This window comes from Schistocerca gregaria, chromosome 2 (genome assembly GCF_023897955.1).
Source record: "Schistocerca gregaria isolate iqSchGreg1 chromosome 2, iqSchGreg1.2, whole genome shotgun sequence".
NCBI lineage: Eukaryota > Metazoa > Arthropoda > Insecta > Orthoptera > Acrididae > Schistocerca > Schistocerca gregaria.
This window is the reverse complement of record NC_064921.1, coordinates 703693648-703705183: the sequence shown is the minus strand read 5'-3', so window position 1 is coordinate 703705183 and position 11536 is coordinate 703693648.

The following is an 11536-nucleotide window of genomic DNA, read 5'->3' as shown; positions in this document are numbered from 1 at the left end:
CTGAGAAAGAAGCGTGAGCAGCGGGGGCAGTGATCAATAATTGTGCACCCGCTGCCCGGACAGTCGATAAGCGGCCAGGTTGTCCGGCGTGTGTACCGCGAATACCGGCCGTCGCCAGTGACAACGGCGCCCGCTTCGATTCGACGCCGCTGCGAGCTGCTAACGTGGGCCGGACGCACTCCATATACTCTACCACCTGAGTGCGCTGCCCGGTGCTTACTGCCGGCCGTCAGCTCTGTTCGCGCCGACACGATACTGGTTAAGGTGGTTTACGATTAATTACAGATCATGCAAGTACCGTTCCTCCTCCATTTGCAAGAATATTTGCAAAAAAAATATGCCTGCGTAATTTGCAGCTTTGCAAAATATCCACCTGGACGCTCCGTCAAGTCCAAACGCTCAGGAATGTTGAGGGATGGCATCATTTCGCTAGAGGATACGTAACGCCCGACCACACGTTGCCAAAGTTGTTTCGCCTCCATTGCAGTTGTTTCGCTGGGAAACCCTTACACGCCTTCCATACGCACTCGCCCTCTCCTCTCGCGATTTCCATAGTTTTGGAGTTCTGAAGAAAGTCATTCGTGGCCGTCGATTTGGTTCGGACAAAGAGGTCCACGCCTGGGTACAATAACTGATCAGTAGGGAACTACAGACATTTTCCCAAGAAGGCATTGGCTCACATATGAATAAATGTATTAACAGTTAAGGCCATTGATTTAGACATAATAATCAGTTTATTTAACTTTTTTCCGTCTGTCTCGTCTTCATTTGACTCCTCCTTATATGTAAGTCACTCAAAGCAAAGGAAATGTGGCATTTATTAAGAATTGTCTTCGCAAATACGAGTCGCGGAAAACATAATATTTAGTAAAATTCATGGCCGGCCGGGGTGGCTGAGCGGTTCTAGGCGCTACAGTCTGGAACCGTGCGACCGCTACGGTCGCAGGTTCGAATCCTGCCTCGGGCATGGATGTGTGTGATGCCCTTGGCTTAGTTAGGTTTCAGTAGTTCTAAGTTCTAGTGCTTAGAGCCATTTGAGCCATATAATTCATGGTGTATAAACAACCAGTCTTTACTCGTAGGGAGTACGAAAAAAGAAGAACAAACTATATAGAATATTTGAGAGTGAGTCTGTCATCTATAACGATTAAGTAGCTTCCAGTGCAATAAAAGCAATTGCTCCAAAAATTGCTTGTTTTTCGTAAACTGCCATCAGCCAGAAAAAATTTAAGAACTCTAAAAAAGAAATAACACCTTTGTTGGATAGGTTGCTGCAGTATACAGTACAAGATGAAAAAAGCGCTTACTTTACAGTGCAATCCTTTGTTTTAATTCCCAGATAATCATCTGATATGGAAGTATTTACATTGTGAATGACTGTTCACCTAATATTTTCCAGTAAGAGGCTATTAACTGTTCAGTTCTTCTCACAGTATCTGTAGACTGCAATATTTAAAAGAAAGCTTTACATGTGTTCTTGAGTTATAACTACCACAATATTGTTGTATAAACTTCCATTTCATTCCCACTAAGTTCTGTAACACATCATTGCCTTTTGCTCAATGGGGATTCTCCACGCACACCTAATCAGAAGCGTGCCTGGCGAATGAACGAACTAAGAGCAAAACTGATATGGTTGTTTTCTGAAAAAAGCGCCAGGACCTTATGGGACGCACATCGTGAAACATTAAGTTTTAGTAATGTGACACACGTCAGGAAGAAGGAAATATCTTCGGGCACTACAAAACTAGATGTACCAATTGCTGCAGTTCCTGATAACCTGGATTATCGATAACCTCCCATGAATTTCAGTACCGTATCACTCCTACTTATCTAATACAGTACTCCAAACCGCACGACGATACATGAATGACAACCATAAAGATATCAGAAGACAATACAAATAACCCATTTCTATTACTTAAGACTAATTTTGCAAGAGTGTTAGAAGTCTGCTACAACTGCTAACATGAGTGAAACGCGTGGCTGGCGAATTAACGGCAGTCTAAAGCCAGATAAAAAATCATACTCTTTGCGTGGCGGTACCTGTTCGATCCAGGTGAGAATGCTTATACGAGGGTTGCCCAGAAAGTACAGCACCGCATTTTTTTCTTTAACTGTTCCTTATTGGACATATTGAGAATTACACACACGAAAGAATGGAGCTTTGTCTACACACCCAATTTTTCCACGTAATCTCCAACCCGTTCTAAGTACTTCCTCCAACGCGAAACAAGGGCGTGTATACCCTGTCGGCACCAATCCCTGTCCTCGTGGCGGAGCCAGTGCTCCTCTGTGTGAATCAACTCCTCATCATCCTCAGAATGTCTTCTCAAGTCGTAATGCGTGTGTCCTCACGAATGACATCAGCTCGCTGCAACATGTCAGGTGTGACAACCGTGGATGTTCTCACCGACGGGTGCAAATCGTGGAGCTCCGCCGAACACCCTTCTGATGAACTCAACCTCAATGCCCAGCGACTATCTGTGCTTCTGTCGACAGAAGATGTTCCATAGACGTTGCACAAACTTTTGTGAATAATCTCCACAGTTTCTTTTTCTGCAGTAAGAAACCCAATGAGTGCACTTTGCTTGTGACGTACATCACCTACAGACGCCATTTTGAACCTGTCCGGTAACTACGCTTTCTGTCGGAAGTGACGGAAACTTGACGTGCTTACTCAGGAGACTTCAAATAATACATACGTAGCGTTTCGCATTCGTAGCATTGTTTTCGGCTGAGATAAAAAAAAAGAGGTGCATTACTTTCTAGGCAACTATCTTAGTACACACGCTAAAACGTGAACTGCACTTAAACGTAAGGTTGATCAACCAATTGAAGTTTAGCGTTAAAATTAACACTATTCGCAGTACTGTTTCATTAAAATTTTGGTGACCTACTACGACTGATTTTTCGCTACTTTGAATTAGTTCGTCATTTTTCAACAGCGTGAATAAGACTATAGATATACCATCGGACTATAGGAAGAATATTACTGATACAATTCCAAAGGTGACAAGGAAAGATAATTGCGCAAACTGTTGTAAGATTCAGCTTGATGATGTATCGAAGTTGCTGATCGGAATGACGTACAAAAGAATGAAAATAAAACTGAGGGCCTGTTAAAGGCATCAGGAGAGGCAAAGGAACCAGTGAAGCACTTCTGATGTAAATTTCGATTATGGCGTCAAGACGTAAGAAAAATTAATTTAGTAGGATACTTCGACATAGAAAAACGTTCGACACTGTAAGCTGGATGCAAGATGTTTGAAATCATCAGGAAACATAGGAAGGTTGTAGGGAAAGACGAGTAATATATAGAATTCGTAGAGGCAAAAGCAACAAAGAAACATAGAACATTACGCCATTTTTGACTGTGGGACCGTGAAGGATAGCTTCAGATACCCATTCGTCAAGGGTTATCTTCCTCGAACAATCGCTCCCTTCCTCACTGTGTGAACGTTGTATCTTATTTTTGTCTGTCGAGTGTAGGAGACTTAATGAACGTGTGTATATCGTGGGGTCATGTTCGTGTTTTATGGTGATGACAGTCGAAACGCGGTGAAACCCAGTGCCGGCACGTAACCTACACCTCTTTAATAATGTTAACATCCTTATCCCACAGACAAATCACCGTCAACAGAGCTGTCAGTTCATACAACAATGCCGTGCGGGGTAGCTGCGTGGTCCGTACGGGCGACTTGCCACAGTTCGCGCGGCTACCTCCGTCGGAGGTTCGAGTCCTCCCTCGCGCATGGGTGTGTATGTGTGTCCTTAGTATAAGTTAGATTAAGTAGTGTGCAAGCCTAGGGACCGATTACCTCAGCAGTTTGGTCCCTTAGGAACTTACCACAAATCTCCAAAATTTCCATACAACAATAAGGAGAGGTTTAGTCGTGGACCACGATGCTAAGTCTGGTGATTACGTAACTTAACCCTCCGCTTCTCCTACCCTATCAGGCCAAATACTGACTGTGGACATTACTTTTTCAAAGCCACAGCTACTACAAAATGATATTAAAAGCTAAAGTAGCAAAGAATAAGGTACCGGCTCCTGTCCTGTTTGCACTAACATTTGTTGTGCAAACTGGCCTCGAGACGAAGACGTTCGAAAAAACAGTGTCTTTGGCACTAGAGAGCAACAGACACTGAAGACTTCATCCTCGGCCTTCGCGAGCTGGCAGAAACTTGTAAGCATGGTGATGTGTTCCATTGGCGTAATTCTCCCTAAGAAGTTCAGATAACCAGTGCTTCCAAAAAGTATTCAAAATGTATTGCGTTTTGAGTGTGACAGTGCTAATAACAAAACTGTTCTACCTTGACGTACCTTTTTGTATTCCGAGTTGGGCATCCGGCGGCGACATTGCCGTTTTCATTACTTTCTGCTGATGTTGTTGCACATTCCGTATACAGAATTTTGGATGTATTTATTGTGCGACAGGGCACCGTGGCGAAGGTGCATGTGGAGGCAGTACGAAGCAAAATTCGGTCCCCTGGTTTCCGTAGGTGACGGAGCTCAATACAACAACATCACTCTAAACTACGATGGATGATGAGAAAATGAAGTTATAATTCCTAATTTCCTGTAAATTCATCTGTTACACAGTAAGTAGTAGGGTGCAGTAATTGTGACACATGGGGCTAGTAACTGCGCAGTGTAGTAGCCACCCACCACCTACAGCGCTAGTTGTAGGTAAACACAAATGGTGACTCGTTTGCAAAACTGGTCTCGCGAAGAAATCCGCTCAGTTACTCGATTTCTATGGGCGAAACATGTAATCATGGCTGAAATTCACCGGCAACTGGTAGATGTTTATGGAGAGACCGTAATGTCCCTTCAGCATGTCGCTGAATGGTGTCGAAAATCTGCGGCCGGTAGAGAAACGTCGCCGATGACGATCGCAATGGCCGACGCAGCGGGATATCAACACAGCTCACCCGCAGAAGATGATTCAGGACAACAGAAGCTTCACATAACGACATATGACGGTAGAGTTGAGAATGCTGTTCGGAAGCGTTCACAATATTCTGCAGCACAGGAAAGTTTGGTCCCTATAGGTTTCATGAAACCTGACCAGCCTACACGAGAAGAAGCGCGTGGTGACAAGGCTGCAACTTTCGCTACGGTTGCCCACCGAAGAGAGCAGTTTTCTTCACCAGATTGTCACGGGTGACGAACGTGGATTCACCACTATACTCCAAGCAGTAAGCGGTCGACAACGGAGTGGGAACACCCCTCTTCTCCTAACAGGGAAGGTGATGGCCAAAGTGTTTTGGAGCAATGCAGGTGTCATACTCGTCGGATTTTGTGGAGAAAGGGAAGACAGTAAGCGCTGACCGATAGTACGAGACCTTGCTACGACTGCGCGAAGCAGTTAGGTAGAAACGCCCAGCGTTTCTCTCTGAGGGTGTCATATTCCTTCATGAGAACGCGCGACTTCAAACTGGCAAGAAGACCGCCACGCAGTTGAAGCAGTTTCGCTGGAACATTGTCGACCACTCTTCGTACAGCCAGATCTCGCTCTAAGCGACTTTCACTTTCTTCTCACTTGAAGGAGCATCTGGGAGGCAGACGATTTGCTTCAGAGGAGGAGGTGTAACAATTCAGTACGATGTATCTCAATATGAAAAACAGGATTTATACCAGGATGGTATACTCAATCTGATCCCACAAAGCGACAAGTGCTAAACCGATATGGAGACTATGTCGAAAAATAAACTAATATATGCACCATCAATTAGCTGCATTGATTATACGAAATAAAATGTACGCGTTTCACGTAACCTTAGTTTCGGATCACCCCTCGTAGGAATATACACGCCTTATACGTCTCATCCTCTGTGGTTCCTTCTAGACCATGGAAGTTATTGGGTTGTGTCGTAACACACATCTTATCATCCTGTTTATTAGTTGAGTTTGTATTGCACACATTTCTTTCCTCCCTGATTGTGTGGAGTATCTCCATATTTTTTGTCTTGTCGGTACGTTTAATTATCACACCTTAAACGCCTCGATATCTTCTTTTGGGGTTTTTGCCACAGTTAGTGGTTAACATCCATGAACAGCTATGATCTAGACTCTCACAAATTTCTTTCTCAGATTAACGCCTTTGCATGGTACAAGTAGGGTCCTTCTTGCTGAGCATGTCCTCTTTGCCTGTACTAGTGTGCTTTTTGTATCCTCCTTGTTTTATTCATGACGTGTCTTGCTCCCGAAGTAACATAGTGCCTTGGCGGCAAATGTGGCCGTGCGGTTCTAGGCGCTATAGTCTGGAACCGAGCGACCGCTACGGTTGCAGGTTCGAAACCTGCCTCGGGCATGGATGTGTGTGCTGTCCTTAGGTTAGTTAGGTTTAGTTAGTTCTAAGTTCTAGGCGACTGATGACCTCAGAAGTTAAGTCGCATAGTGCTCAGAGCCATTTGAACATAATGCCTTCACTACGTCTTCTTCAATTTTTGTGTTAATGTTATCGCTAATACATTTCTGTTTATAGTCATTGCTGTTTTCTGTCTTTAGTTTACGCTCAATCTATATTCTGTGCTCATTAGTCTGTTCATTCCATTCAGCAAGTGCTGTAATACTTCATCACATCCACTGAGGACAGCAACGTCATCAGCGAATTTTATCATTGATATTCTTTCGCCGTGAATTTCAGTCTAACTTCTGAAACTTCCTTTTATTTCAATCATAGCTTCAGCGACGGACACGTTGAACAGCAATGGATAAAGAATGCATGATTGGCGTACGACTTTTTTTTAAATACGTCTTGGTTCTTGTACATAATTTTTGTTCAGTGCTGCAATATACTTCTAAGTGACTCAGATATATGACAATATTTTCCCAGTAGTCACCAAATCTCTGTAAACAATAGTCCCAAAGTTCTGACAATCGTTCGGTTCCTCGACGATAGAAATCCTCTCATTGGTCACAGAAGCGTTCGACAACCGATGTGTGAACGACCCCGTCACTGGAAAATATCGTTCTCTGCAGATGTTCCTTCAGCTGGCTGGAAAGATTGCCTAGACAACGCCGTCTGTGGTCGATGTCGATGAACTTCCTTCCCCCACGTCCGTGTAGCCTTGCCCACATTGTTGGCACCGTTTCACTGTAGCAGACCGCGACATTGTACAGGTTGCAGCTGCTCAAGGAGGTCCAGTGTGGGCCTAATTATCGAATGACTGCGAAACTTGGAAGATATGATAGTGTGTTAATGCAGAACCGATTTATTCTGAAACAAAGTTCCAATTTTGGCCACCAGTTGCAAATCTGGCGCTGTATACAGTGTGTATGGCGTAAAACATCCACACTGTCATGCCATAACATGAGTAAACGATATGGCTATCGAGAAGAGAGAGCGTGCGCTGTTAGTGAAAGTGTTTTATGTGAGCGGCAGCAATTACAGTGCAGCATTGAAACAATATCGTAGACCGAAAGTTTAAATAAGGCGATAACGTAATTAAAAAATCGAGTGAGCTTGATTTAGCACCTGAAAGAGGAAGACGTCCTGGCCCAATGTAAGACATTGAAGATGCTGTTCCTATAACTGACCATGCAACACATGCCCCATGTAGTACTAATGCTCGTGCAGTGTCACGAGAGTTGTCCATCTCATGATCAACAGTACCGAAAGTTATACTGGTAGTCGTACAACATCCCGACGGGTCAGCAACTGGAACCTCCCGATCCGCAGCAGCGTTCTGAATTTGCTCTTCTGACACAGATCGAAGTAGATGACATGTGACCGGGCAATATTCTGTACAGCAACGACTCAGATTTTACACTACAGGGTGCAGTGATTACACAGATCTACCGAATTTGGGTTACTGTTAAACCGCGTATTGAGCATGAAGGGCCATTGCACTCGCTGTGTGATGCGGATTCACCTTTATTCTCTGTCCTTTCTTCTTCGAAGACAATACACTCAAAGGGCCTACTCGTTATCTAGACCGCCTCATTGTACAGCATGTGATTCTTGTTTTGGAAGAGTGCAACGAGTGGAAACAACTGATTTCATGTAAAACGGTTAATAATACTATCAACATTATGCCTTTCTCACTTTTTTGACATTTTCTGCCCACGTCCCGTTCCTAATCCATTACATAAGGGAACATTTCTATATGTCTTTCTTGCATTCACAACTCTAGATTTGCACCTGCTGGCCAAAACAGGAACTACTTTTTTTTTTAGCGCAAACCGATTCTGCATTAACACATTAGTGTATCTACCAAATTTAGCTGTCATACGATAGTTACAACCCATACAGAACTTGAATTATAACCATCCCCGTATTTGGTCCATATACTGCCAGAATTTCACTGTGATTCATTGAGCGATTTTTTCGCTCGTGCACTTCAACTTCTGAGAAGTTTCCAGTTTCCGCGTCGCTCCACTCGCATCCCACGTTGCAGCTATTACCCGCACCGTAGCAGAACTGTGTATGTAGGGAACCTGGACTATGTACGCTCTTCTGACAGTGTGTCACGCTTGTGCAATGGTTTTAGCATGGGACGACACATGTAACGTTTACTGTCTGAACTCGCTACTACACTTTGAAGTGTCATAATATGACACCGAAAAATGCAACAATACGAGGTAATTTTGTATTTGGATGTGGATCAACTGAAGAACTGTAAAAAATCCCAACATGTACCGTTTTTCAATCATGGATTAGAAAGACTAAACATGTAAATCTATTTCAATTTGTTTTTATCTCCATGTTTATGCGACGGATCATGTACTACACGAAAAAAGTATTTATTTCCCATAACTGCAAGTATCATTGTATTCCTCGCCTGCTTAGTTGTTTAAACACGTATATATTGGGGTTAGTCGCCAAATGATATCCATTTTCTGGGAGCGTCAGAGATTGTAAACGTTGGATTTGAACCGAAGTAGCACTGTAGCTGACATGTCAGGACACCTCGATTCGAATCGTAAATGACAGTAGGTTTACAAAATACTTACATAGTGGCAGTAACAGGGCTGCATTATTTTCAGTTCTATTTTATTACTTTCAAATTCTTTTATGCTTAGATCATACGATTTTTTGGCAACTTTTCTGTGACGTTACAATTTCTTTTGCAATATTGTACTTCGACTACAATAAAACGTCATCGTAGTTTTCTTTTTCATGCATTTAAACGGATCGGGCGACACGAACAGAAACATGATGGATATTTTTCCATAGCATTTGTTGTAACTGGAAGACATATTTTCTGATGTACAGCCAGTTTGATGATTCCACTTTTATGCACAATGTTTACACGTTGGTTCTGGTGGTATTCGTTACATGGTGCAAGCGATGATTTGGTTATGTGTGCTGCCTGGATTCCAAGCAGATCGCGATAATCTTCTCTGATAAGATATATGATGATTTTGTCTGTGTCTTCGTACTTGTCAGAGGTACTCTTTCAGCTCTAAGCTGGAGATAAATTAGAACTCAGTGCTAAATCTGTTTTCTTCCAAAACAAAATTGACATTGCGCCTAGACAACTACTCCAACAAGAGTCTCTCAGAAACATGTTGTAACATTCCAGTCAGCGACTACATCTAACACTGTCACTTTTAGCACATCACGAAGAACGTTAGGTTTATCGTGGAAATATTGTGCCTAAAATGTAATAGTCAATGATACTAACCGTTCAGAAATATGTATTCAGAGGAAGTCTCATAAATCTTGTAATAATAGACGCTCGCATCCCTTTTTCCAGAGTTTGAGGAGAAGTCTACTGTTCTAAGTATACAAGATAAAGGCTCTCTTTCTGAGGCACGTTGTCTTTCCTTGGGTCTGTTATCTAGATACAAAGCAGTCTGGTATTCGATGAAACATATTTGTCTTTGACTCTATCCATTTCGTTGTGAGAGATAGAGGAGTACCTCTCACATATACGAAGAAGCACATGACAGAGTCACGCAAAACTGATTAATTTTTCATGTTTTTTTTTATAATGAAATCGAAATATCAGTATGAAGTTTTCACTCTCCAGTGGACTTTGCGCTGATATGAAACTTACTGACAGATTAAAACTGCGTGTCGGACCGAGACTCTAACTCGGGGCCTTTGCCTTTCGCGGGCAAGTGCTCTAACATCTGAGCTACCCAAGCACGACTCAGTGCACGTCCTCACAGCTCCAATTGCGCCAGTATCTGTACTCAAGAAAGCCATTTAACAATACAGACAGATCTCTAAATATACGCAGGTTTCACGGTGAAAGAGATCCGTTGCAGAATTAAAGTCAAACGCACGAAGAGGAAAGTAGACGAACATCATCAACGATATGTTGCTTCCCGGAGCTAGTTTAATTTTCTCACTTCTTTTCACTATGTAAGTAGGACATTGGTTTCGTCTTCTCTAGCACTCGCTGTAAGGCACATGCGTTATCTGCGCTTGGGCACCAGTACGAGATATCGCGGCACAGTTTCGTCGGGTCAGTCCACCCGTGGTTTCGTTCATGACCCGACGGAACATCAGCCCGTCAGATGTCAACATTTTCTTCGTTGTACGCCAGATTAAACTAAGTTCCATACATAATTCGGTTGTAAACTGTATTCTGTAGAGTTTTTAACAGCTTTTATGATAGCAGAATTAACAGTTGCTTCAGTTGTTTAATTTTCAGTAAAAAAAGAAAAAACCGTTAAATAGATGTTAAATATTCACAACAGTGTAGGGAGGTTACGAAAAATCCACCCTGTTCGATTCCTTACCGATTCTTGTGAATTTCCCATTCTTCTGATCGTTGAAGTTTGGTCGCATTTAATGGAGTTACTGAAAAGAAAATGTGCCGGGCATAACTATATGTTCGTCAAGTACAGCAGTGTAATCAGAAAAAGTATGTGAGACCGCTTACAGGACGCTTGTTGCATACGGATTATAGACGAGTTCTGAATGGCTAATTTGCCCAGTGAACATTAGTTGACTTTGCGAAGTATGTTCACAATCTTTCATTTTGTCTTTTTATATTAGGCAAAGGGAGAGGTAAGGCTGCCACGAACCAGAAGTGTGGTTTGGACGCAACGGTGTTTTGGTCCTGTTGGAGGTGTTCCGCCGTTGCCTGCCTCCGTCCTATGAAATGACTCACGCAGCCAACTGTACGGAGATCTACAGTTCAACGTGGACACCAAACAACGGTGCAAATCGGATTGTTTCATGTTGACGAAGATTTGCAAACCTGGAAGATGTCATAAGTGACGAATAAAATCCTAGGAATGACTAAGTTTCGAATGCCAGATCTTTGTATCCGTAGTCTGATACTTAACGACTAAGCTACCAAGGTAAGAAAAGAAGTTGCAATTAAAATTATATCTTACTATGAGATTCATCGTATTCTGTATTGCTAAAGAAAAATCTTGTGTCAGATAATTTTTGCATACCGGTGATCACACAGTTCCGACGGGCAAGACCACCGTTTTTTGCTCCTAGATATTACACACACACACACATACACTCCTGGAAATGGAAAGAAGAACACATTGACACCGGTGTGTCAGACCCACCATACTTGCTCCGGACACTGCGAGAGGGCTGTACAAGCAATG